Source organism: Mobula hypostoma, chromosome 1, assembly GCF_963921235.1.
Source record: "Mobula hypostoma chromosome 1, sMobHyp1.1, whole genome shotgun sequence".
NCBI lineage: Eukaryota > Metazoa > Chordata > Chondrichthyes > Myliobatiformes > Myliobatidae > Mobula > Mobula hypostoma.
The window spans coordinates 144,732,560-144,755,339 of record NC_086097.1 but is presented as its reverse complement, the minus strand read 5'-3'; the positions used below and the strand labels follow the sequence as shown (position 1 = coordinate 144,755,339).

General features: G+C 41.7%; 1 pseudogene; it reads left to right on the top strand.

Annotated features, from left to right (window-relative positions):
* LOC134345944 (uncharacterized) overlaps positions 1–22,420 on the top strand; it is a 149,075-nt pseudogene extending 126,655 nt beyond the window's left edge.
* Positions 22,421–22,780: the final 360 nt, after the last annotated feature.

The window sequence follows — 22,780 nt, the reverse complement described above, 5'->3', positions numbered from 1 at the left end:
GAGCTTTATCACAGACCCCTGTCCTCCATCAGGGTGATAGAACACTCTCCTCAAAGTCTTTGAAAAGATGTCTGCACTGGCACAGGCGGGTGAAGCCTTCTCCCAGAGTGTGATGGCCCAGGCAAGGGCTCTTCCAGTAAGGAGCAAGATGATAAAGACTACATTACTCTGTTCCGATGGGAACTTGGATGGCTGCAACTCAAAGGCCAAGGAGCATTAAGCCAGGAATCCTCAGCATACTTCTTGGTTATCGTCATACCACCCATGAGCCATTGAGTGCAGCAAACACTCATGAACATTGACAGAGTCTCTAGTTTGAACATGCCCAGAACTGACGGCTGATCCAGCCAAACTGGGGTCAAAGAGTTTCTGGAGAGTGGTAAAGACCTCCTGAAGCATGCCAACAGTTTCTCTCTGGCAGGCCAATGTTGTTCGCAGACTTTCATACTCTGCTGGGTTCATCATTCCGCTGTGCTGTAACAAGAGAGCTGTGGATGGTGGTGAATCCAAGTGCAGAGTAAGATCTAGAATTGCCTCAGACTCCAACACAAACAAAATCTAAACGCAAAATCGCAAACAGTAGCATTAGAAATGGAACTCATACGATTGAGCACTGGGTGCTCAGCATGAGGCCTACTTTCCATGAATGTGGCAGGCAATAATTGACGGTCTGAGTATTAAAGAGACAGTGGCAACTAACTATACTCCATGGTTTGGTGTGCTGAAACTTGGATGTCCACCGCTGATCAAACAGGACCGTGACACTCTCCCACCAAGGGAGTACCTTCAGAAAAGGCTGACCTTCCAAGTTCAGGTGAGATTCCCAAAGTAAACAGAAAATCGAACTGCTATACATTGCATTGTCTTATCCTGCAGAAAAAGAAAAGGCAAAAGTGATTGAGTTTCTCTGTTGAAAAACCATTCAACTTTGTGGGCGTTGTGATTGTTGCACAACTACTCAGAGGTAAAAAAAGCAAAAGCAGCCAAGTTTGAATAATATTGAGCAGAAAGTGTTCATTTAGAAGAAGAAGCCACAGCAAAAGGTGGTAAGCCTACCAATGAAACCAATAAGAATGGATCAAGCAAGTGAGCCTGACATCGGTTGTGGGTAAATGATTGGAATGTATTATAAGGGCAGGTTATATAAGTTTTTGAATAGACGAGGCCTGATTAGGGAGAGTCAGTAGGGCAGCAAGTCAACTGGATCATTTAAGAGATGTTTGGATATGTACGTGGATGCGAGAGGTGTGGAGGGCTGTGGACCAGGTGCAGGTAGATGGAACAAAGCAGACCAGGCTTGCATGCACCTGATGGGCCGAGGGGCCTGTTTCTGTGCTGTAGTGCTTTATGACTCTATGAGCTTGCGAGACTGGAGAAATGCAAAGCCTTATTACTCATGAATTGTTTATTGCACTAGATACAGGCCCTTGGGGGTGATGCTCTTGAAAATTACCTCTGCTTGTCTTCTCACAGCCAATTAACTTGTGTAGGGATTGTCTCAATAGTGATTAGAGAGAAGACGCCTGCCTTCACTTTAACTTCTTCCGGGAGAAACTCCAGAGAACCATCAGTGACATTCTGGCCTTTACCCTAATTCTTCCAAGTCTACCTCGTTTTGTGAATTCAGCTGGTCAGAATTCTGCATTGCACCTTATACACAAAGATCCCATAAACTTCAATTTAAAAAAGAACAACAAAAGGCAACTTCCTCTTCTTTGTGTTGCTTATGACATGCAGATTGCAAAGCAAAATTGCTTTGTGCATGTGCAAGACACAGGCAAAGATTCGATTTAGCATCCCATCTAAATGAAAGCATACCTAATAGTCAACATTCATCAATGGGTTATAGTAATTTCAGTGTTGATTGCAGCCCTCAACTTTCTGATCTTCTGATTTAGAGATAGTGCCAGCAGTCAGCCTAGGCTGGCATGAAACAGTTTTATTCTGCATTTGATTAGTACTATAATTAGGCCTGGGATTGCTTGCTGGGGATTTTTTGCTTAATTTGAATCTAACCCTGTCTGAATCTGACTTTGGAGTGCTGTATGAGAAGAGATCGGAGAGAATTTAATTTTGGAACAAAACAGCTGTATGTCAACATGGCTAAATGCAGTAATTTGACACAGCATGTAATGAAAGGTGCTGCTGGTGTTGCCCCTTTAAGGAGAGTCATTTTCTCAGGGATTGTAATGTTGCTTTAATGATTGTTTCCCTTCTGAACAAAGTATTGACACCCAGTCTGATGTTTCTTGCTGTGTTTTTCTTTACCCACCCTTTGACTCCAATCCCTTTTAGTTATCACAGATCGTAAAATGCTCTTGCCAGGTCAAGGCAGCCTATGAGCTCAGAGCCCTTCAGAAAAATCCCCCCCCCCCAGATTGTGCTACTAGGGCAAACCCACCCATTTCCTCTCTATACCCTTCCCAGGCATGTCAAAGCCAAATCAGCCAGGGGTCTGGCTGACTTCAGTGGAGACCAATGGAAATGAAGTTCATATAATTAAATGGTGCCTGTGCCCAGCCTTGCCAGTCTTTCCCAGCCCAGCTACAGGAAGAAAAACAATCACATCATGATCTGTGAAAATTACATGACTCAGCACCAGGGCAGTATTTCATACAAGACTGTGAAGCCATTTTCACCTTATCATGCTGGGAATGCTTTCTCCCTGCCCCTGTGATAGTACAAACTGCAATCTAATTATACGTTTGAGTTTTATCCTATCTCTATATGCCAGGCACTACTTTTTCCACCGCCCCTCTTAGTTCTAATTCTCAAAGTCCTGAGGTCTGTGTTATACCGCTAAATCTTTCCAATTCCACCCCTCTGACTCTGCCTTTTAGGCCACTTGAAACCTGCGATTTTGACCTCTGACTGCTTCCACTTTCATCTATTTGTCACGCAATATGCAGTGTTCAACTTGCCATATAAATGCAGGTGATTGTTGATAATATTTAAGATGTAGTAACTTGAATTCAAGATTTGAGATTCAAAATTCAAAATTATTTGTCACATATGCAGTTCATCTAAACATACAGTGAAATACATTGTTTGAATTAACAACTAACACATCTGCGGGTGTGCTGGGGGCAGACCGCAAGGGTCGGAATAGTGTGCCCACAATGTTCGGCAGAACAACACAGGACACAACAAACCAGAACACAAGCAACTAAACAACAGCAGCAAAACAAGCCCCCATTCCTCCCTCCCACACACACACATCTGCAGTCCTCTAACCCAAAAACAGTCCATATTCTTTAGCCTCCAGCATCCAGCGGACCTGGATTCGGAGCGGACACATAGATTTTTGGCCTTAGACTACCCCAGTGGACTCACAAAGATTGCCAACATGGGCCTCTGGCCAACGGCTCTCCACCTCTGGTTACTTAGGCTGGTGCATTTGCTCACATTCACTGGTGTTAGTGTGTAGCTGTTGTTGGTCCTTTGCTATCCACTATTCCAATCTCACCCCTTTGGGTTCAAACTTCTGTCTGGGAAATATGCCATATACTTAGTCTTCAGTTGGTGAGCAGCTAACTGCCACGGTAAGCAAAATAAACAGATGAAAATTTTGGTGGCCAAATTATAGGGGCAGATATTTGGCACAAGGCCCCATTCATTAAAGAGAGAGCAAATAGAAGAAACGAGCGATGTCCCTTGATCTGCAGCTTCGCGATATTGTAAGGAAGAAGAGGGAGAATGTATCAAAATAATTATTGGGAGCACAGGTATCCAGCAGAGGATTTGAATTGATTTATTGTTGTCAAATGTACTGGAATACAGTAAAAAGTTTGTTTTGTGTACTGTTCATACAGATCAAATCAATACACTGCATTGAGGTAGAACGAGTGAAAACAATAACGATGCAGAATAAATTGTAACTGCTACAAAGAAAGTATAAGTAGACAATAAAGTGCAAGATTACAACAAAGTAGATTGTGATGTCAAGAGTCCATCTTATTGTACTATGGAACCACTTGGTAGATTTACTACAGCGGGGTAGAATCTGGCTTTGACATGGTATGTGCCTTCAGGTTTTTGTATCTTCTGCATGTTGAGGGGAGGAAAGAATGTCTGGGGTGGGTGAGGTCTTTGATCATGTTGGCTGCTTTGCAGAGGCAGTAAGGAGTATACGCTCAGTGGCCATTTTGTTAGGTACCTCCTGAAATTAAAAAAAATGGCCATTAAGCATATGTTCGTGGTCTTCTACTGCTGTCGACCATCCACCTCAAAGTTTGACATGCTGTGCATTCAGAGATGCTCTTCTGCACACCACTGTTGTAACATGTACAAATGTGTAGTTATCTGAGTTATTGTTGCCTTCCTTCAGCTTAAACCAGTCTGGCCATGCTCCTTTCACCTCTGTCATTAACAAGGCGTGTTTGCCCCCAGCTCACCGGATTCTTCTTTAATTTTTCGTACCATTCTCTGTAAAGCCTAGAGACTGTTGTATATGAAAATCCCTGGAATCAGCAGTCAAACCACCCCCTCTGGCTCCAGGAATTATTCCATGGTCAAAGTTAATTGGATCACATTTCTTCCCCATTCTGAAGTTTGGTCTGAACAACAAGTGAATCTCTCAACTATGATTGCATGTATTTATGCATTGAGTTGCTGCCACGTGATTGACTGATTAGAAATTTGCATTGATAATTTATTTATTTATTGACATACAGCACGGAGTAGATCCTTCTGGCCCTTTGAGCCATACCGTCTAGCATTCTCCGAGTTTAATTCTAGCCCAATCACAGAACAATTTACAGTGACCAATTAACCTACCAGCCCATACGTCTTTGGACTGTGGGAGGGAACGGGAACACTCGGAGGAAACCCATGCAGTTATGGGCAGAATGTAGAAACTCCTTACAAGCAGCAGCGGGAATTGAACTTGGGTCACCTGTACTGTAAAGCACTGTGCTAACCACTATCTACCGTGCCAACCCAATAAGCAGGTGTCCAGGTATAATTAAAAACTGACCACTGAGTGTAGACAAAGGGAGAAACAAGAGAAAATCTGCAGGTGCTGGAAGTCCGAGCGACACACACAAAATGCTGGAGGAACTCAGCAGGCCAGGCAGCATCGATGGAAAAAAGTACAATCAATGTTTCAGGCTGAAATCCTTTGGCAGGGCTAGAGAAAAAAGGCTGAGGAGCAGATTTGAAAGGTGGGGAGAGAGGAGAGAGAGAGAGACACCAGGCAATTGGTGAAACTTGGAGGGGGAGGGATGAAGCAAAGTGCTAGGAAGTTGATTGGTGAAAGAGACAGAAAGGGGAGGGAGGAACACCAGAGGGAGGCTACATTGACGACTCTACTGGTGCTGCTTCCTGCACCTGTGCTGAACTCATCCATTTCATCCATTTTGCCTCCAACTTCCACCCAGCCCATAAATTCACCTGGTCCATTTCCGACATTTCCCTTCCCTTTCTCGATCTTGCTCTCTCTATCTCCGGAGACAGCTTATCCACCAATGTTTGTTATAAATCAATGGACTTTCACAGTTACCTGGACTATACTTCGTCCAACACTGCTACTTGTAAAAACGCCATCCCATTCTCTCAATTCCTCGGTCTCTGCTGCATCTGCTCTCAGGATGAGGCTTTTCATTCAACAGTGAAGATGATGTCATCCTTTTTCAAAGAAAAGGGCTTCCCTTCCTCCACCATCAAAGCTGGCCTCAACTGCATCTCCTCCATTTCACACACGTCCGCTCTTACCCCATCTCCTGCCACACTACAGGGATAGGGTTCCTCTTGTCCTCAACTAGCACCCCACCAGCCTCTGCGAATAGCAAATAATTCTCTGAAAATTCCACCAGCTCCAACTGGATCCCACCACCAAACACATCTTTCCCTCTCCCTCACTTTCTGCTTTCTGCAGGGATCGCTCCCTATGCAACTCCCTTGTCCATCCGTCCCTCCCCACTGATCTCCCTCGTGGCACTTATCCTTGCAAGCGGATCAAGTTCTTCACCTGCCCCTCTACCTCCTCCCTCACTACCATTCAGGGCCCCAAACAGTCCTTTCAGGTGAGGCAACATTTCACCTGTGAGTCTGTTGGGGTGCTCCCACTATGGACTCTTGTAAATCGGTGAGACCCAGTCTAGTTTGGGAGACCACTTCACCGAGCATCGGAGCTCTGTCCGTCAGAACAAGTGGGATCTCTCAGTGGCCTCCCATTTTAATTCCACTTCCCATTTGCATTCTGATATGTCCATCCAAGGCCGCCTCCACTGTTGGGATAAGGCCACACTTAGGTTGGAGGAACCACACCTTATATTCCATTTGGGTAACCTCCAACCTGATGGAACGAACATCGATTTCTCAAACTTCCAGTAATGCCACCACCACCCCTCCCCCTTCACCATTTCCCATCCCCGTGTTCCTCTCTCATGATAACTCCTTGTCTGCTCATCACCTCCCCCGGGTGCTCCTCCCAACCCCCTTTCTTCTTTCTTCCATGGCCTTCTGTCTCTTTCAGCAATCAATTTTCTAGCTCTTTGCTTCATCCCTCCCCTCCAAATTTCACCTATTGTCTGGCGTTTCTCCCCTCATCTTTCAAGTCAACTCCTCTGCTTTCTTTCTCCAGTCCCATTGAAGGGTTTTGACCCAAATTATCAACTGTACTTTTTTCCGTGGATGCTGTTTAGGCCTGCTGAGTTCATGCAGCATTTTGTGCATGTTGCTTGACAGAGGGAGTCTGGTTTCCATGATGTGTTGACCTCTGTCCACAGCTCTTTGCAGTTTCTCATGAAGACATGCAGAGCATTTGCCATACCAAGCTGTTATGCATTCAATTTGGATACTTTCTATGGTGCATCAATAAAAATTAGTCAACATTGATGGGAACATGATAAACTTCTTTTGCTTCCAAGGAAGTAATGGAATTTGAGTGCTTTTTTGGCCATTATGTCTAAATGTTTGCACCATAGCAGGTCACTGACGATGTTCATTCCTAGGAACATAAAGCTGTCAACCCTCTCAGCCTGAGCATGGCTGATGTATGTGCATCACCTCCTTCCTGAAGACAATGACCAGCTCTTTTCTTTTGCTGACTTTCAGGGAAAGCTTATCGTCATGACACCATGTTACTAAGCTCTCCATCTCCTTGCTAGACTCTGACTCATCATTATTTGAGATATGGACCATTAGGGATATCACCTGCAAATTTGTAGGTGGATTTGGAGCAGAATCAGATCACACAGTGATGAATGTACAAGGAGTAGAGTAGGGAGCAGAGGACACACCATTGTGCAGCACCCGTGCTGGGAATAATCGCAGTGAAGGTCTTGCTGCCTATCTTTACTGATTGGGATCTGTTGGTCAGAAAGTTAAGGACCCACTTGCAAAGGGAGGTGTTGAGTCCTATGCTTCAGAGTTTGGATATCAGTTTGCTTGGAATTGTAGTATTGAAGGCAGTGCTGTAGTTGATGGCTGTAGTCTGATGTAGATGTATTTACTGTCCAGATGTTCTAGGGATGAGTGTAGGGCCAGGGGGATGTCATCCACAATGGACATGTTTTAACGGTAGGCATGTTACAGAGGGGTGAGGTCATCTGGAATGTTGAAATTAATGTGTGCCATAACCAGCCTCTTGAAACACTTCATGATAATAGATGTCATGACCACTGGGCAGTAGTCATTAAGGCAAGTTATTTTGTTTTTCTTAGGTAGTCAAATGACAGTGTTGTTCTTAAAAGCAGAAGGGAACCATAGATTGATGTAGGACAAGGTTAAAAAATGTCTGCAACTGAACAGCACAGGATCTAAGGAAACTGACAGGGACACAATCTGAACCAGATGCTTTTTTTCGAGTTCACTCTCTGGAGGACCGATCTTACATCTGCAACCGTAACTGTGGGTTCAGAGGCACTGGAGGCTGTTGGGGTGGGGAGTTAACATAACTGTTCCCTACTGTTCAGAATGGGCATGGAATGCATTTTGCTCATTGGGAGGAGTTGTGCTGTAGGCGACAATGCTGCCTGACTGTTTTGTAGCACGTAAGTCCTGCCACAACTGATGGCTCGCCTGGGGCACACTTTGGGACTGGTACTGTCTTTTAACATCTTTGATAACCTTACCAAGGTTGTATATTAATTTCTTGCAAAGATCAGTATCCATGTATATGGGATCATTAACAAAGTAAACAAAATAGAAATGGTGAGGAGTTCTTGTCCTTAACACTCATATAGTTCAAAAAATAATAAGTAAGCTTTAGGAGGCTCTGTATGCATCTGAAAGTATATTTGAAAGGAACAGATCTGTTTGCAGGCTGTTTTCAATTGATAGCTTAGTTTTCTAATAAAATATGTTGAAATATTGGACTGATTCTCTGGGAATTTATTTCCCAGTCCCTCTTAGTTGCTGCAGTTGAGAGGAAACACCTTATTAAGGAACAAACCGATTTTGCCACGCCAAACTTTGTCCTACACTAATCTGGTCAACTGGTGTTTCTCCACATCTGCACAAACTGAACATTTGCCCAAACCCCCTGTGGGGTAATTGTACATGAAGCATTGCCTGCAGCATCTTGCTGAGTTGGGCTTCAGCTGCTGTACTGAAACTAGGCAATGCTAAATAAAATAATCAAAATATTTACTCCGAGGAAAGGTGGTTTCAGAGCTTTGTTAACTCCTTCATCCAAAACAGCACACGCGGTGCCAAATGAGGAACCCTGTTGCAGGCGTCTGATAAGAAATCAGCTGTCATGTTGGAAAGGCAGGATTCATAGTCACTAAAAACTGATGCAGCAGTCTGGTGGAATGTGGGAAACCTGAATAATGCCAGCTGGCATCCTCTCTAATTTCTCCAACAACAGCTCTTTCTCACGCTTTCTCCGTTTTACTTTTCTCTGCTTCCTTCTTTATTTCCCCAGCCCCTCATATGGCCCAGCTTCTCTCCTCAATCCCCCAGCCCTTCTCCTGACATCTGGATTCTTGCTGTGATGCATGTATATAAGATGTAAAACAAGTTGTCTTTGATATTTTTACTGTAAAGAGTCATAAAACACTACAGCACAGAAATAGGCCCTTTGGCCCATCAAGTCAATGCCAAACTATTAATATACCTAGTTCCATTGACCTGCACATAGATCATAGCCCTCCATACCCTTCTCATCCATGTACCTACCCAAACTTCTCTTAAATGTTGAAACCCAACCTTCATCCACCACTTACACAGGCAGCCCGTTCCACACTCTCACCACCATCTGACTGAAGAAGTTCCCCCTCATGTCCCCCTTAAACATTTCACCTTTCACACTTAACCCATGACTTCTAGTTCTAGTCTCACCCAACCTCAGTGGAAAAAGCTTGCTTGCAATTATCCTATCTATACCCCTCATAACTGTGTATACCCCTATCAAATCTCACTCATTCTGCCACACACTGGGGAGTAAAGTCCTAACCTGTTCAACCTTTCCCTCTCACTTAGGTCCTCATGTCCTTGTAAATTTTTCCTGTACTCTTTCAATCTTATTGATATCTTTCCTATAGGTAGGTGACCAGAACTACACACAATACCCCAAATTAGGCCTCACCAACATTTTATACAACTTCAACATAACATCCCACTCTAGTACTCAATATTTTGATTTATGAAGGCCAATGTGCCAAGAGTTTTCTTTGCAACCCTATCTACCTTTGACACCAATTCTAAGGAATTATGAATTTGTATTCCCAGATACCTCTGTTGTAGCACATTCACCCTACTGCTTACCATGTCCGTCTGACCCTGGTTTGTCCTCCCAAAGTGTAACAATTCACACTTGTTTGCATAAAATTCCATTTGCCATATTTTAGCTCATTTTTCCAGCTGGTCCAGATCCTTCTGCAGGCTTTGATAGCCTTCCTTGCTGTCTACTGTATTCCCAATCATGGTGTCATTACAAATTTGCTAATCCAGTTTACTATGTTATCATTCGGTGACAAACTGGTCGGTATAGCACTCCACTAGTCACAGGCTTCCTGTCAGAGGGGCAACCATCTATTACCACTCTCTGGTTTCTCCCACAGTGCCAATGTCTAATCCAATTTACTACCTCATCTTGAATGCCAAGCAAAGGACCCTTCTTGACCAACATCTCATGAGGGACCTTGTCAACGCCCTTGCTAAAGTCCATGTAGACAACATCCACTGCCTTGCCTACATCACCTTTCCTGGTAACTTCCTCAAAAAACTCTTTAAGACTGGTTACACATGACTTACCGTATACAAATCCATAGTGACCATTTCTAATCAATCCCTGTTGTTGTGTATTTAATATTTCAGGAATATTTGAGTAATATTGTAAATATATTATTTGATTAAGCATACTGTGCTGTTTATATAATGCAATGCAGGTTATATGTAAAAGTGCGGGAATGGCATACATCATCATGCCAGCACATCATACGTGCATGGCTCGCTAATGGTAAAAATAAAGTTTACACCTATCTCTCAGGCTTCCTTGTTTTTCTTTCAATTAGCTTTATGATTTGGAGTTACAAAACATAATAGTGGTGGTGAATAAGCTTTAAAATGAACCCAAGATGACAACCTACCTCTTGAAGAACAGTGAGACACTTAAGTTAAACAAAAAAGTGCAACATTTGGTTTCTTCACAAAAAGAAGAGAAAGACAGCTGAATTTTTTTAAAAAGGCAGAAAACAGACGAAATTCACGGGTTCATAAACAGTGAGTACAGGGTGATTCTCATCATAAATTTAAAAAAAGGAGCAGAAATGGCTGACTATATTGGAATGATAGATGTGTTTGATTGCACAAGAAATAATTGGAGATGGTACACAGAGTGAATTGAGCAGTATTTTGAAGCAAATTAAATAGCCAATGAAAGGCGAGTTTTACTGAGTGCATTGGGTGAAAGGAATAGTTTGCTTAGAAGTTTGCTTTCTCCAACCAAACCAGTCTAAATTAGCTCTGCCGATATCGTGAAAAAATGCAAGGAAAATTTAGAACTGAAACTATTGTTGATTGCAGAACACTTTAGATTTCATAACTGGAGTCCATTACAGCTTATGTGGCTGAATTGAAGAAGTTGTCTGACCATTGCAATTTCAGTGATGGGCTTAATGATGCAATGAGATGTCACTTAGTCTATGGAATCTCACAAAAAAGCATTCAAAAACCGGTCCAATCTGAAGTGCGACATACATTTAAAAGAGCAGTCGAAATCACTGTATCAATGGAAACAATAGAAACAGCAGACAGAAACACAACTGAGAAGCAATTCAAGAATGAAAGTGAGTCTAAACAGAAACCTCCCTGGCTGAACAGATTGTGCTACCATTGTGGCAGGGGCTCACATGCACCAGACAAATGCAGATTTAAAGGTGAAACTTGCAGAAAATGCAACAAAGTAGGTTACATTCTGTACAAAGAACATGTCAGGCAGACAAAAATAAATGGACTGCGCAAGGAAGAAAAAAAGACAAAAAGTCAAGTTGCACTTTCAAAAAGAGCACTAATTGCATGATGTTAATGAAAAATCTGATGATGAGAGTGACACAGAAATTGGTAGCTTTGAGATTTATATTGTGAAAACTAACAAGAGACAAGCAATATGGTTTATGCCAGATGTGAACGGCAAATTAATTAAAATTAAATTGGACACTGTTTCAGCTGTTTCAGTCATTATATATGATGAGTTTGAATGGCATTCCAAAGATACTGAACTGAGTTCTGCAGATATCCAACTAAAAACTTATACTGAGAAAAAGGTAACTCCTGTGAGAATAACTTTCGTAACAGCGAAATACAACAAACAAGCCACATTTGGCTTGTATGTGGTAAAAACAGGAGGGCCAGCATTGTGGGGCCATGATTGGCTGAGACAACTATAACTTGATTGGAGATCCATCTACCATTTGCACGTCACATCCTCTGCAATGGAGTTATCTGAAAGCAAGTTAGAAAAGTTACTGGATGATGTCACAGGAGTGTTGAAGGATTGCACTGGAAAACTCAAATATATCAAGGGTAAAATAGTGTTAAATGAAAATGCCATACCCAAGTTTTACAAAGCTAGTCCAGTTCCTTATACCATCTATGATTAAGTGGCCGGTGAGCTAGATTGCTTGGAAGCTGCAGGAATTCTTTCCAAGGTTGAGTGGAGCTTTGGGCAATGCCAGTGCTCCCAGTAGCCAAGAGAAATAGGTTTGTCAGGATCTGTGGTGATTTTAAGGTCACCATCAACCCAGTACTCAAATTAGATCAATACCCTCTGTCTAGGATAAAGGATATCTTTGCAAACCTTTCTGGAAGAAAACATTTAAGCAATGTGAACATAGCTGAGGCCTAACTACAGATGAAAATGGAAGAAGAGTCCAAAGTGTTTCTCACCATAAACACTTGCAAAGGGTTATATTGCTATAATAGTCTTATTTTTAGAGTAGCATCTGCACCTGCACTCTGGCAGAAAGCCATGGACCAGGTGCTACAAGGGTGCCTAGACACTTAGTGTTACTTGGCTGACATCACTTTTACTGGTAAGAATAACAAGGAACATCTCCAAAATATCAAGAGAATGTTAAAAAGATTAGAAGATAATGGGCTCAGAGCATGACATGACAAGCATGAATTCTTTAAAACAAGCATCACTTACTGTGGTCAAGTAGCCATGCATGCCCTAAGGCCAAAGAACGTGTGAGAGTTGCGGTCCTATTACTATACCAGGTTCCTGCTTCTTTTCTTTTTAAAAAATATTTTATTTATGATTTTCTACAAACTACAGCACAGAATAAAAAAATCAATAGTATAAATAGAAGGATCATTGCAATACAGACAAAAATAGCAATAATACATATCTTAACAAATGAGCAAGTCACCCATATTAAAAATGAAAAATTAGAATGGAAAGCTCCCAACCCACCCACTATCCAACTCCAAGCCAACCATTATATTATAAGTATAAATATTTTAAAGGACATTTGAGATAAACTTTTATCACCCCAGAACTATATATTGTAGTAAAAAGAGAAATGAATAATAATAATAATAAAGCGGCCCGCTACCTAATCAAAGAATCAAAGAAAGCTGGAAATGCAGGATCTGACCATCAAGGGAAGAAAAAAATACACCTGTCAATCTAGGTGAAAATTATGAAAATATTCAAGAAAAGGTCCCCACACGTTATGAAACGTCATGTCTGAATTAAAAAGTGAATAATAAATCTTCTCAAGATCTAAACAAGACATATATCCCTAAGTCATTGAACATGGGTAGGGGGAACTACATCTCTCCACTTAAGGAGTACTGCACGTCTAGCTAAAAGAGAGGCAAAAGACAATGTTCGCCATTTAGCTGGGATCAAATGCTTGTCAGAGTCTCGAGAAATACCGAAAAAAGCGATCAAAGGATCAGGTTCCAAATGACAATTTAATATGGAAGATAAAGTGATAAAAACATCTTTCCAAAATTTTTCCAAAGTAGGACACGCCCAATATATATGAATAAGGGAAAGGTTCCTGCTTCTGTGCTCCACACTTGAACTCATTACTACAGAGTGCCCCTTCCCCCTTGTCAGTAAAGGTATTTTCACAAAAGAGTAAAAAATCCTCCAATAAGTTGCATATTTGAATTGTTGTATTCTATGTTGATTTGGAGTTTATAGATAAGCAGGGAAGAGCTTTGTACATTTAATATTTCAGTAATATTTGAGCAGTATTGTAAATATACGGTTTGATTAAGCATTCTTTGTTGTTTACACAATGCATTATGGGTCATTTGTAAAAGTACGTGAATGGCATATGTCATCATGCCACCGCGTCATAAGTGAATGTCTCACTAAAAGTTAAGACAAAGTTTACACGCATCTCTGAGGCTCCCTTGTTTTTCTTTTGATTAATTCTATGTTTTGGAGATATAAGACATAACAGCTGTCTAAGCAAATACTGACATACTGTACCTGGTCTCTTATAATACCTTCCAGTAAGTTACCTTCTACTGATGTCAGGCTCATTGGCCTGTAATTCCTTGACTTACTCTTTGAGCCTTTCCTGAACAACAGAAAACATTAGTTATCTTCCAATCCTCCGGCACTTCATTTGTTGCTGAAGATGTTTTAAATATCTCTGGTAGGCCCTTTGCAATTTCTGCACAGTCCCCCACAGGTCTGAGGGAATATCTTCGCAAACACAAGGAAATCTGCAGATGCCAAAAGTCGACTGTACCTCTTCCTATAGATGCTGCCTGGCCTGCTGCATTCACCAGCATTTTTTAAGTGTGTTGAGGGAATATCTTGTCTGGCCTTTCAATTTATCCACCCTAATTTGCCTCAAGGCAACAAACAGCTCCTTTTCTGTCATCTGTATCCATTTCATGACTTCACTGCTCTCCTGCTTCACTTCAATAGACATTGTGTAAATACAGATGAAAACATTTCATTCAAGATCTCCCTCATCTCATTCTCCACAATGGAAAAACATTCGTTAACATGCAATTCTTTGGCACTTCTTCTGGTGCTAAAGATGTTTCAAATCTCTGAAAAGAAGCAGACCAGGCTGGAGCTGGCTCATAACTTTGAATACCCCCTGTTAGCTTTTCCCTCAGTTTCCTCCGCTTCAAGGAAAACAAACCCAGTCTATCAAGTCTCTCCTCATAATTAAACTAATCCATCTGTGTAACATCCTGGTAATCCCTGCATGCTCTCTGGGCGATCACATCCTTCCTACGTGGCAGAGGGGCAGAGGCTGTTTCTAAAACATTGTGTGTATGTCCTCATGCTCCTGTACTTTCTCCCCAGTGGTAGTAATGAGAAGAGGGCATGTTCTGGATAGCAAGCATGCTGAATGATAGACGTGGCCTTCTAGCAGCGTCAGCTTTTGAAGATATTCTTCATGGTGAGGAGACTAGCATCCATAATGGAGCTAGTTGATTCTACAATCCTCTGCAGATTTTTCCAATCTTGTGCATTGCAAACTCCATATCCACTTCCTTTTCTATCCTTTACTTTCTTCACCATCAACAAAACTACTAATTTTGCAATGCCACACCCCACCCTGCCTTTTCTCGAAGTATCTTGTGCACAATAGAATGTGGTGGGTGTTGGACACAGGGATAGGCTTTTCTGCTCATGATGTCTTTGCCAACTATGATGCCAATTTAAACTGCACGCCTGCCAGCACATGGTCTAATCCCTCCTTCCGTTCCTGCTCATGCGTCTGTCTAACTGCCTATTACACATTGCTATTTTATCTATTTCCACCACTTCCTCCAGCTGCATGTTCCAGACATCTGTCACTCTCTGTGTAAAATACTTTTATAAATCTCCTTTAAGTGTTCTCCTCTTACCTTAAAGCTTTCCAGCATTTAAGCTATTACCCTGGTTCCCAGAGTCCTGCTATGGAGCACCAGCAAACCTCTCTGCATGCATATTGATGCCCTCCCAGTTCAAGTGCAACCTGTTTTTGTAGTACAATCCCACCGAATTTGAAAGAGAGACAAATGATCAATGTTTCTGAAGCTTTCCCCTCTGTACCAGATGCTTAGCCGTGTGTTTAACTGTCGTGTCTTTCCATTTCTTGCCTCACTTGCATGCGGTACGGTTCCACTGGTGTTTTATTTCTTCCTGCCTATGTCATGAGTACAAATATGGACCATGACCTTTGACTGCTTACATTCGGAATGCCCTGTGCCCACTCTGGCACCAGGGAGGCTTTGTTCATGGACACAGTAATGCCTGTCCGTGATCCTGACTAAAGAGTTCTCTATTGCTCCTGCTCACTTAGTCTGTAATCCACCTTGGTGTATAATAGAGCCAGTCATGTTGTGAAACTTCAACCAAAATCGCATAAACAACATTGGTTTGACTTGCCTTTTTAGACGATGCACTTTTGAGTAAATTATTATCCACTATTTACTGATGCTGAATCTTAATCTAATCTCATATCATAGAGACGCATATTAATGCATTTACATTGGCCTTCATATTTCAGAGTAGTCTTCAGGTGTAAAAACTTGCCTTTCACTCAAAATTCCAGTTCGACGGCTGAATGTATTTTAACTGCGTTCAATTCTTGTTCATACTGCAACTCTGTAAATATAAAATGGCTTAAATCTACAAAACACATGGGCAATTGAAAGTGAGGTCAAAGTAAATTTATTATCAAAGTATGTATATGTTACATATACAATCTTGTGATTCAAGATTCAAGATTGTTTAATATCAATTCCAGTACACAGCTATAAAAAAGAATTAAATAATTGTTACTCTGGATCCTTTGCAGAGCAAATTAACTGTAGAAGGACGTAAGCATAGATGAGCATTGTCCAGTCTCTTCAGCCTCCTCAGAAAGGAGAGGCGTCGGTCAGTTTTCATTCTTACATTTTCTTGCAAAATATGACAAACTGTGGAAATAAAAATAATACTGAGAGCATGATTGGCTTAAAGACTACTTGAAAGTGAGTCAGTAAGTCATGGAATTAGTTCAGATTAGTGGTGAATGAAATCTAATTGAAAACATAGTGAACTAATAAGACCATAAGACATAAGAGTATAACTAGGCTATTCGGCTCATTGAGCATTCCATCATGGCTGATTTATTATTCCTCTCAGTTCCATTCTCCTGCCATCTCCCTGTAACCTTCGATGCCCTTATTAATGAAGAACTTATCAACCTTCAATATTCCATAGGTTTCAGTGAGATTCCCCTCCCCTCATCCTTTTAAAACTTCTACAGGCCCAGAGCCATCACATGCTCCTCATAGCTGGCATTCTTGTGGTTTTCCGGGGGCTTGGTGAACTGGAATCTCAAAGCTGAAGAATGGTTGTGGCTGCATGGTGGGTACGGGCTGACATGAAGTGGAAGGGTGCCGACCCGAGAGTGAGTCAAATGCTCTGTCCGCTGTGACAGAAGGGTAATTGTGGCTAAGGAGGACTTCAGTGGAATATCTTTTCATTGGAACAAATGCAATAGAAATGGAGGGACTGAAGAATGGAATGGAATCCTTATTAGTCAGCTGGAAGGACAGACACACTAAATCCTATGAAAGATTTTGAGGATCATCTGGAAGGTCAGATGTACTAACACTGGCATACTGGGGGAGGCCAACATGGATATCATTTCCATCATGATAAAACATCACCAACTCTGATAGATACGTGATGTTACCCAGATGCCTAACTCACTTCTCTCCAAACGGATCATTTACTCCCAGTTAAAGGAAGGTTAACGAGCCCTGGTGGTTTGAAGGAATTCAACATTACATTTAAAAACTGGGTAAACCTTGCACTAAATAGCACACCTGGAAGAAAACTGTTCAAGAGGACTTGTGTAGTATGACAGCAATCTTCACTGTGCTGCAGAGAACATGTGGCAGCTGTGAAAGGAGCAACTGAACAATCAACCGACCCAACAACTAACCCAGCCACCACTTACTCATGCCCACACTGGCAGAATATGTGAAATCCCGGATCGCCCTCTACAATCACCTGCGGGTCCACCAATAGACAACCCCTTAGGAAAACATCATACTCGATTTAAATGATCATACTATACAATCCTTTTGGGAATCCATGTAGGAGCTTGTGGTCATATAGTAGTTGCTTGTGTCTACCCTGATCTCTGAGATGGTGATGGAGAGAACCAGAATAGACCATGTGAAGATGTCACTAGTAAACTATGTGACCAAAGGAGACATGCATCAGACAGTTCACTAAATTACTCCTTTTACTTCTTTTACTTCTTTTTTCCAAATATGATTGAGCTATAATTGGAGCCTGCGATCATAGTTTGCTGTGTGTTTTGGGGTCAATTGAGTGACTTGGCACTCTACTGCCTCTGAGGGAGTTGGGTGAGGTTTTGAGCCTAGTGTGTGGCATGGGTGCCAAGAAGCCTGGAGATGGGACGTGAACCCATCACCTAACTCCATTTCTCACCCAACTCACCAATTAAATCATCCAGGAAGATTGAAATCAGCCAGGACAAGAGTGGAAGGTGAGTGTGTAGTCAGTACCATTTGCTTGCAAGTGATCGGTCTCTCCCTCACTCTCGTTCACTACTTCTGCAGGAAGGTAATTACATTTGGTTGGTCTCTCTCCCCCTCTCTTTCATTCGTGCAGGAGTCTTGGGTCTTCAGCAAGGTTTTATCGATGCAGTTTGTGGACTGCACTCTGTAGTTCATGTTATGATGTGTTTCTGGTTTCTGGTTGCTCCTTTTTTGTTGGTAATTTGTGTGATTTTGATTGGGCGGGTTGGCTCTGTGGCCTGTAGTCAATGACTAACACAGCACTAGATTGAACTGAACTGAGATGAACCTGATTGCTCACTGACTTGGTCCCTTGATCTTTTATATTCTGTAATTTTTGCCATATCCATGATTTCTTCTTTTTTTTGCATGTTAGGAGTTTGATGTTTTTCTTTGAATGGGTTCCATGGCATTTCCTTGCTTCGTGGCTATCTTTGGGAAAACAAATCTCAGTTTTGTGTACTGCATACATACATTGATAATGTGTTTTGAACCTTTGAATCCTTGAAGATGAGAGCCCGGTGTTAAGTGCCAGCAGAAGTGTTGATGTTTCAGTGCAGTAAGCAACTTAAATGAAATTGTTATTTAAGCAATGGATATAGCTTTGGGGGACCAAGCCTAAGCACGACTGATACACGAACTCTTCCTTTGGACTCTCCAGATGTGAGATGGAAGGTAAAGGGATTGTATGTCATTGGCGAAGATCCAGTGGTCTGAATGAGGGAATTGGAAACTAATTATTCTCTTGAGCTTTCTCCTCTATTTGTGTGTGACTATGCTACCCATAATACTGTTGTCTTAGCTTTGAGTGCATTCCCCTGGGAAAACCTCTCCCCATTGGAGACGAACAGGAATTAAACAGTAAGATGCCCCCCGACTCTCCTGAACAACCTGCTTGCTTGCTTTTTTTTTGTTCATTAGACAGCTACCCTTCCCACTTCTTTCTGCATGCTAGAGGTGTGATATAACCACCTTATGAAATGTGCAGACTTCAAAGTGCTCGGCCTCCAGGATGGACAGTAGTGACACCAGCTGTGCTTCAGCTCCCAAATCCAGAGCTTTTCGTGCTTTAGCTCTTCCAGTTGGTGGTATTTTTTTAGACTACAACATTGGAAGAAAAAACAGGAACGGACTAGATTAGTTTGCCAATGGGCAAATTACAAGGTGCTGTCAGTATGTCTGTGGTACCCTGGGATATGCCTTTAGCTGACCCAGCGGTCTGCCAGAGGCCTGATTTCCTGGAGTTTATAATGCCCTGCCAACAGTTGAACTAAGAGATACGATGGCAAAGTCAGAATTTTCTGGGCATCGCGGATACCCAGTGGCTTTAAATGGGCTGTCATGGACATTGTGATTTGGGCCAGATTTTCCCATGGTTATGAATGCAATTATTGATGTGGAAGTGGGTCCCATTTCCACATTGGAAGGTTGGAGTTCAGCTCCCTTCTGTCCGAAAGATTTGATGCAGACACTTCATCTATATGTTTCCGCATCACAGTCCTTTCCTGAGCCCTTTAGAGCAGACTGTTGTGAGAATTCACCCTCTAAGATGCTGAAACATGTACTGCCCATCTCCCTAAAATGGCTGAACCCACTCACACTGGGTGTTTCATCTTACCCTGAATTCCACCAGAACGGTCCCTGGATTGGAGAACTTCAGCTATGAGGAGAGAGATTGGATGGGGTGGGCTTGCTTTACTTGGAATGAAAATGGCTGAACAGTGACCTGTTTTAAATATATAAGACCAAGAAAGCATAGATAGAGTTGATAGTAAAAGCCTTTTTCCATTGGTAGGGGTTTGAAAAATGCAAGGGCACAGGTTTAAGATGAGAAGATGGAACTTTAGAGTGGACCTGAAGGGTAAGGTTCTTACACAAAGGATGGTTAGCATTTAGAGTGTGCTGTTAGAGCGGGTGATGGAATCAGATATGCATTATTACTACATTTGAGAGGTTGAAATGGAGAGCCTCATTGAATGATATGGTCCTAAAGAAGGCAAATGTGATTATTTTGGGCAACCATCAGCATGGGTGCGATGGCCAAAGGGCTCATTTCCATCGTATATGACTTCTTGCCTCTATGACTTGGAACCAAATCCTTAGGAGATCACTGTAGGCATTGAACTCTCAGGACACTTGCACTCACTTTCACCGTGTCTGGCTCTGGGGCTTCCCAAGCTCGCTATCAGGCCCGCACCCTGCACTCAAACTCTTCCATCATCAGCAAGGTTGAGGTGTGTGTCTACTCCCACACTTGTGATTCTGTAGTTGTTGTGAATGCTCCCCACGCTGAATAATGACTTCCAACACTGGCTGGGTTTGGTTCTCAACTCCCCTTTCAGTAGCACAGGAGCACTGCAATGTGAAATAGTGCAGATTATTTTCATCTGGTGTGTGGAACTTCTGAAATCACTTACAGTTAATGTATGGCAATGGGGAAAACATTACAATTGGCATCGCCTTAAGTATCAAGTCCTTGCCTGAGGTGCATGGGCAGAAATCATGTACTAATGGCAAACAACAAGCCATTGCAAGTCCCCTGCGCAGAACTATTTTAGTGCACTTTTTCACGCAAAGGTGATTTTCCAAGTCATTGTATCTGGCCAACTTTCTCTGCATGGTTGATACGAGTTGAGCTTTCTTCAGCAGAGAAATGCCTGCCCTCTAGTGTTCACTGCTTCCTCCCTTGCAAGGCCCATCCTCCGCATACTGTCTTCTCAGGTGGTCCACTGGAGAATTGGAGCAGAGAATGCGGGAGGCGATAAGTCCCAGGCTCTCCGATTTCACTGTTATAATACCAGTGTGGTGTGCTGTGCTGCCAGGTTGCCCGCAGTGCAGGCTGAAACAAAAAATAATGAATTCCAGAGGTGGCAAGTAGCCAAGCACAAAGCTTGTGTAACATTACAAAACCTCTGGAGATTGAGATCATTATCTTGAAACTTCTGACATAATTCGGGCCTGATTGTAGTGTTCATGAGGTGCATAATGATGTATTTTCATATGCAATCACAGGGATATGTAAAAGACAGACAAACAAGTTCAGAAATGAATAAACAAGTTGAGGATAACTTGATCCCAGTTAAAAAACAAATCTCTTGTTCACTTGGTAGTAAATGCCAAAAATACTTAATAAGGATTTGGACTGTAAAAAAAAGTGCTGTTGTCCATACACGTTGCTCTGAACCACACAACTAAAGTCAGGTCCATACTACTCTACAATACTAGTCAGCAGAGAGATAAGACAAAATACCTGCATTCATCCTAAAATCCAATACCTCTCAAGCACACACTCTTCTAAATATTCATCTTATGTAGGAATAGATATATTTTTGTGTACAGAAAAAGGCCATTTGCTCCAACAATCCCATGCTGGCACTTATACCCCATACATTATTTTTTATTTTGTCTACCTCACTGCAGAATTTTAGTTTTCTATTCCTGCTTCTCTCAGCTACTTGTCTGGTTTCCTATTTGAAAGCATTTCCTGTGGTAACAAGCTCCACATTCTAACCATTCATTGAGTAAATCAACTTCTTCTTATGCCCCATTTGATTTACTGATAGCTGCCTTATGTTCAATCACCTTTTGGATTTTGGATTTTTCAGCACTGGGGTAGAAAGTTGATCATAATTAATGCACATACAAAGCTTCAGGAAAATGACAACTTCCATTAAACCATTTTGCAGAAGGGGAGTACACATTCAGTTGCTACTTCACACTAAGCTCTGGTGAAACCTTCTCCTCAATCTAAAAAAATCTCAATCTTTAATCTCCAAGCATGTTAATCTCACAGTTCTTCATAATTTTTACTGCTCTTTCATTAGGGTTTCTCTGTCCTTCTCAGAGTATGGAGAAAAGAACTATCAGTGGTTTAATTTGAAATAATTTTATTACAGTATTTCTGAATATCTTAAAAGTAAATCTCAGTGTTTTGTTTGCAATGTAATTGTATTTTTTTAACTTGGATTTTTGCTTTCAGTGATTTACCAGCCTGTAGCCCTAAAGCTTATTATTGCTTTTCCAATCCATTCAGTTTTTATTTTGACATAGAGATACTGATTCAACTTTTCTTGCTAAAGTATGTAACATAAGATTTGTCTGTGTTCTTAACTAAATTGGGAGCATGAATTCAATTGAAATTTTGAATTGCGCCACTTTCTTCCTCAGTATCAGCTGTACCTTACTTTACACAACCAACTCCAGCCTCAGCCTATGACTGACAGCTTGGTTTCATCTCTAGCGTTTGATGCTGATGTTGATTTCTAGCTCCAAATCATCAAAATAAATTACAATCAATAACAATATTCTATGTGAGACCATACCCTGATTCTTTCATTAAGCTCCATTGCTTGTTCTTTAGAATAATGAAACAGTCCTTGCTCATGAATACCTCAACTACATCCAGTGCAGAGCCAAAAATAAGCAAGCAAAATTTATGACGAGCTCCATTGGCCTGCGCTGACAAGATGGGATTTAAAAACTACTTTCTGGAAACATTCGTTCAATGTAAACTTCACAGAATATCAATTCCCGATGAGACTTTATTCTCCGACGGGTTCCAGACGGAGATGTGCCATATCCTATTGTTAAAGTTGCAGATCCCTCAGTCCTCAAGTCTCACTTAATATAATCATGGCTGATCTGACAGCAATCTCAACTCTGCTTGCTCTTGTAGCCATGGTAGCATTGCACCGTCTTGCTTATCATGAACTTCTCCAAATCTGCTTCCACAGCCTTTGAGAATCACTGAGAAACAAAGGAAAGTTGCATATCTTTATCTTTAGTAAATGGTACTTTATTTTCCAACAGTAACCCCTAATTC